This window comes from Coptis chinensis, chromosome 2 (assembly GCF_015680905.1).
Source record: "Coptis chinensis isolate HL-2020 chromosome 2, ASM1568090v1, whole genome shotgun sequence".
Taxonomy (NCBI): Eukaryota; Viridiplantae; Streptophyta; class Magnoliopsida; order Ranunculales; family Ranunculaceae; genus Coptis; species Coptis chinensis.
In genome coordinates, this window is record NC_141457.1 from 52,114,056 (window position 1) to 52,120,367 (window position 6,312).

Sequence of the window (6,312 nt, forward strand, 5' to 3'; positions counted from 1 at the left end):
ATATTTCGCTTGGTAATTCGACCTAGGTGTTGACAACGAATGCAAGCTACGCAATGTTCGTGGTGCATCGCGAAAAAGGGTAGGCCAAGAAAAACCACATTGTAACACCTTGGCGCCGCTTTCTTTCCACTGAATGACCTCCGCAAGATTGTTCATGGCAAAAGGATAATACGTCGGTGTGTTCCCGTCGGGAATGCAAAAACGAATGAGTTGGTCGGAACAATACTTAAAGAGGTAGGGTTCATCCCGTAAATAATATTTTACAAATGGATAAGAACTTTTATGATCGACGCGACCAAAAGGAGGGACTTCCTCAAGAACTAGGTAGTTAACGATATCCGCACACCATGAAGATGAGAAAATAGAGTACAAGTATTCGTCTGGGAAGGAATCACCGATAGCTTCGTGAATCACTATCGATGTCACCAACCGCCTTGATAAATGGTCGGCTACTTACATTTTCGGTTCCTTTCTTTGTCTTTGATTTCTAGGGTGAATTCTTGTAAGAGAAGGATCCAAATGAACAATCGTTGTTTTAAGGCCCTTTTCGCCGAAGTAAGTACCGAATTGCTGCATGGTTAGTATATACGATGGTCGATGTTCCAACTAGGTAGGGGCGAAACTTATCCAAAGCATAGACAACAGCTAGGAACTCTTTCTCAGTTGTGGTATAATTACATTGAGCATCGTTAAGAGTTTTACTAGCGTAGTAAATGACAACGGGTTTGTCGTCACGTCGTTGGCCTAGCACGGCACCAATAGCAAAGTCGCTAGTGTCACACATTAGTTCGAATGGTTGAGACCAATCAGGGGGTTGAATAATAGGAGCGGTAGTCAGGGCAGTTTTTAGAGTATCAAAAGCTTGTTTGCAATTGAAATTGAAGTCGAATACTGCATCCTTAAGCAGGAGATTGGTTAAGGGTCGAGCAACTTTTGAAAAATCCTGAATGAATCTCCTATAAAACCCAAAGATGGCCTAAAAGGCACGGATATCACTTAATCGACGGGAAAGGTAGCGAAGAAATTTTAACAATTTTAGCCTTATCAACCTCTATCCCGCCTTTTTGAAACAATATGACCTAGAACAAGTCCTTTGGTAACCATGAAATGACACTTCACCCAATTGAGTACCAGATTTTTCTCTTCGCAACGCCGCTAAAACTTTGGAAAGGTTGGATAAACAAATCGTTAAAGGAATTTCCGTAAATGGAAAAGTCGCCCATGAAGACTTCCATATAACGCTCCACCATATCACTAAAAATGTGAAGCATGCAGCGTTGAAAGTGCCCGGGGCATTACAAAGACCAAAAGGCATTCGTCTCAGATGCAAAGGTTCCAAAGGGACACGTGAAAGTTGTCTTTTCTTGATCGGGCGGATCGATGACAATTTGGAAGTATCCGAATAGCCATCAAGAAAACAAGAGTAAGCATGACCGCTAAACGCTCTAGCATCCGGTCAATGAATGGGAGAGGAAAGTGATCTTTACGTTCCGACATTAAGTTTGTGATAGTCAATGCAAATTCTCCATTTCAAAGGAATGCGAAAGTGGAGATGCATTCACCATTTTCATTTTGCACAACTTGAATGCCGGACTTTTTGGGAACAACGTGGGACAGACTAACCCAGCCACTACTATCCGAGATAGGGTATATGATACCCGCATCAAGTAAACGTAGAACTTCCTCTCTCACTACTTCCTTCATGGCGGGATTAAGGCGGCGCTGTGGGTTTCGTGATGTCTTTGTGCCGCCATCAAGATGTATACGATGCGTGCATATACTAGGGTCTATTCCCTTGATATCATCTAAGGACCATCCGATAGCGGAGCGTGTGCACTTAATGACATGAATCAAATGTGTCTCTTCGTCAGAGTCAAGGAGCGTAAATTATTATAGGGTGACTACCATTGGAATCGAGATGCACGCATTTCAAATCAGGGGTAGAGGTTTTAAACCGAGTTGGAGGATTGGGGATCAAGGATTCATGAGGGATCATCTCTTCAATGGAAAAGAGCTTAATCCGTTCTTCCAATTAGTTTGCACCAAGATTAGGGTCAATAGTGGTACCGACTCTAATAATGCATGGACATCCCTTATGTAATGAAGTCATCGCCAAACCCCGGATTATCAAAAGAAAGAAATTGGTGTATCTCGTCTGGGGAAAAGAGTTTGCGAAATAATCATGTTCCGCACTATCAACCAAGCTAATCTCGCCTCCATTATAGGATCGAAACCGTTTCATTAATTTGAACACGCTGAGTTCGACGTAAAGGTTCCCGAAAAGACAATGTCATTGAACCGCCCCGACAATTTATAAGAGCGCTGGCAGTTGCAAGGAAAGGACGCCCCAAGATGATAGGGATGGAGTCACAAAGCTACTTCAAGATCTAGAATGACAAAATCAACCGGGTAGTAAAAAATCTTGGACCTTTACTATAACGTTTCTACTATGCCTTTTGGGTACTTGATGGAGCCGATCCGCGAAGTTGCAGAGTCATATTGGTAGGTTTCAATTCATGAAGACCTAACCGCTTAAATAAGTAGTAGGGAAGTAGGTTAACACCGCACCTAGGTCTAAAAGCGCAGTAGAAGCGGTATATTTGTCGCCCAACGCATGGTACGGTTGGTCGACTTGGTCCTCAGACTTTACCACACCATTGGTAGTGGTAATCGAGGGAAACCGCCGCTGAGGAACGCTTGTTGAGGTACATTCATCGCCGCTTGGTGGTGCACATGTCTTTCAAAAACTTGGCATGCTTGGGCAAATGTTTTAGCGCATCTAGGAAAGGTAAGTTTATGGTCAAATTTTTGAAGGTTTCACGGATCTCATCAAAATGTTCGGCCATGTTTGTTCTTTACCAAATGGGCAGGAACGGAGCTTTTGGACGAATCGCGCATAAGGATCAATGGTATCTTTTTCCTAGGGACGAGGTGTAGATTTTGATGGTACAACTTCGTCCGCTATAGGTTGCGAGGTAGAGTTGGAAGGACGCTAGTCGTGGCTTCCGCTGATTCCTCGTCCGCATAATGATATTATTGTCGATGGTTCGCGCCGTAACGAAGAGTGGTAATGGCATTTACCTCACCCGGCTTGGATTACTAGGTCCCGTGCATTGTTCGTTCAAAGGCGCGGTTAGTAGGCTTAGTTAGGTTTGAACCGCCGGCCGGGGAACACGCCTTTTGACTTTTATCCCGAAGCAACACCAAGAGACCGGATGGATAGAAGCTAGGATTTGATTCTGCTTGATTCATTTATGTCGGGAAAGTTTCACCCGCTTTATCGGGTCGTGGATTGACTAAAGGGGGCAAAGCAGGAACTACTAGTTCACGGCTATTATTCACGGGTTGATTTTGGTAGCCATATCCTTGACTAGCGGGAACAAGGTTGCGGTTGTTTTGGTACCCTATATTTGCGTTGTTGGGAAAATTACTTTGCCCTTGCTGAAATTGTGGAGGATTTCCTTGACGATAGGAATTGTAGTTCGCAGTGGTCGACAGAACGCTTGTTGCCACCGAAGGAGCTTGTTGTTGACGGGGGCCCCAAGCTAAATTCGGATGTTGTCGCCAAGGTGCATTAGGGATGTTGAAAGCACAAGCCTCTTCAGAAGGTTGGGGAGGACACTCGTATACCAAAGGACAATAAGAATTGGCGTGCTCAGGACTTAAACAAAGAGGGCATGGGGAAGCGTTGGCAGCCATGACCTATTTGGGTTTTTGTTCATTTACTTGAACCGAAAGAGCATCAACCTTTTTGTTTAGGGACTCGACAGAGTTTTTAATTCGGATCGGGTTTGACCTCAACATAGACGTAACTTTGGTAGGAGTGTCTTTAGAAGACCTAGAAGAATCGCTGTTTCCCCAATGGGTGCTTCGCGAGGCCTGCTTTCAAGAAAAGTGTATGCTTCAAGAATACCTTGTCCATGAAACAACCGCCGCTCATGATATCTAATGTTTCCTTTTGATGGTCGAGAGACCATTAAAGAATGAACGGACTAATACAAATGTGTCGAAGTTGATGATGGGGACATTCGAGAAGTAGATCAAGAAATCCGCCTCCACGCCCGAAAAGGATTCCCTCGGGTGTGCCGGGCGAAAGAATTGAATCTTTTGAAGCATTTCTGTAGTTTTCTTTCGAGTATAGAACTTTATCATGAATGCTTGAACAAGTTTGGCCCATGTATCAATGGATTGGCGGGCGCTTTGTCCGGGCGAGCCAAACCGAGCTTTATCACCTAAGGTGAAGGGAAACAACCTAAGCAAGACTTGTTCGTTGGTAACGGGCGGATGGGCGAAAAGTGGTGACTACTTGTTGCATCCGACGAAGATGATTGTACGGTTTTTCATGGTCTAAACCATGGTAAACAGGTAACAAACCGAAAATGTTTGGCGGAATACAAAAATCACCTACAATCGCGATCGAAGTTTAATGCGCAGAAGCGTGTCCTTCCCCGTAAGGCGATAGAACCGAAAAGGGGTTTCTCGACCGTGAGATTTTCTTCACCCATAATTAAAGGAGATAATGGAAACGGAGATGTTTGACGAGGTTGATTTACGGAGGAGGAACTATGCCTAGAGATAACATAAACAGTTGTTTCTTGTATTTTCGACGATGATATGTAAGTTCTAATTCCTTATGTTTACCGCACCGTAGTCTCATACAAATATGAATTTTAATTTAGTGCTCATAAGGAACGAATAATGACCGGAGTTTTTAGAAGTTAGGAAGGAGGGAGTTGAAGCACGCCTTCCTCGAAATGCTGCTAACCTCGAAAGCAGGAAGCTAGGATAACGCGTGAATATTCCAAAGAGCCGTGTTACCCGAGAGAATTGAGGGAGGTTGTTCGCGGCTAGCACGCTCCTTAATTAGGCAACCTCAATTTTTTTCTCAAGTTTCCTAGGCACTGATGGAATAGGATGATGATTTATGATGGTGTATTATGCGGGGTGTTATTAAGATGATTTAGATGAAATTTTTAATCACTATGAATTTTTTTTATTTTTTATTTTTTATTTTTTTATTTTTTATTTTTTTATTTATTATTTTAATTTACGTAATTAGTGTATTATGGAGACGTGATTACGAAATATGCAATTAAAAACGATAGATGCTAAAATAGAAACTAACTAACATATACTAGTTACGCAGAAAGTCTACCCATGCAAATCTATATTACCTATAATGCAACTACTATGTGTAAGTTATAATGCGAGCTAGGGGAATGTCGAGAACGAACTCATGCAATTGAATACCGCTGCGACGGAATTGATGTAACATACACATACAAAAATATTCTAAGCAGTGGTTTGACGCTACGATATATCAAAATATATTCAATCATATTAATTGTGTTACGTGAATATGTGATGATGACGAACCACCTTTACATGCACGCAGAGTTCTCATGCCAACATACAAATATACGAGGTAAAACAGGTTATAGCAAATAATATCCTCGACAAAGTTTGAGGAGTTTAAGAGTTTGAAACCCGGCGCCCCGCGATTCCTTGTATAGCGGTCGACTACTCCCAAGCTTATGCTTACTAAAAAAACAGGACCAAAGAGCCCAAAAGAGTAATCGAAAAGGAAAGTGGCTCAGACCTAAAAAACCGAGTGTTGATACTCCGTGTTAGTTTCGCTTTTGCTTACTAATTCAGTCCTCGTCCCGAGACTTTTTGTCTGCTTAGTACTTCAAATTCCTACGAGTACTTAGATCGCGCTAATAAACAAACTTGGCTCACGCTATTTGTTAGTAGAAAAATTACCAGAAAGAGTTAGTATTGTAACAGAAATGAAAATTAAAAAAGATGATGAGGTAAGGGGAGGGGTTTTATGGATGTATTCCGCTTATTACGTTAAGTCCAGAGTCCTCGGCGCCGGGCGCCATTTGATAAAAAAACGCTTTTACACACGCTTATTGGTTTTCGCCATTTATTTCCTTAAGTCCGAGGTCCACAAATCCACGATCCAAAGTCCGAGGTCCACACCCAAGTCCAAAGTCCAAAGTCCAACGTCCGTGATAGTCGCATGCGTTTTAGTCAAGTTACCTTACTCACGGGATTGGTAGGATAGGTCGAGTAAGGGATCGTCCAAACCTTAGGGCTCGGATATGTTCACAACCGGAGTTACACTTTAAGTGAGTAGGATTTTTAGGTTTCTTTTTAGTTGGTTTTAATTAAAATAACGGTAATGCAAATAAAATAAATTACTACGGTGATTATATATAGGTAAACAAAAGTAGAGAAACAGGAGAGAGTTAATCATGCTCATGCAAGAATCATTTTTCAACAGTTTTTATTACCAAATCACTACAT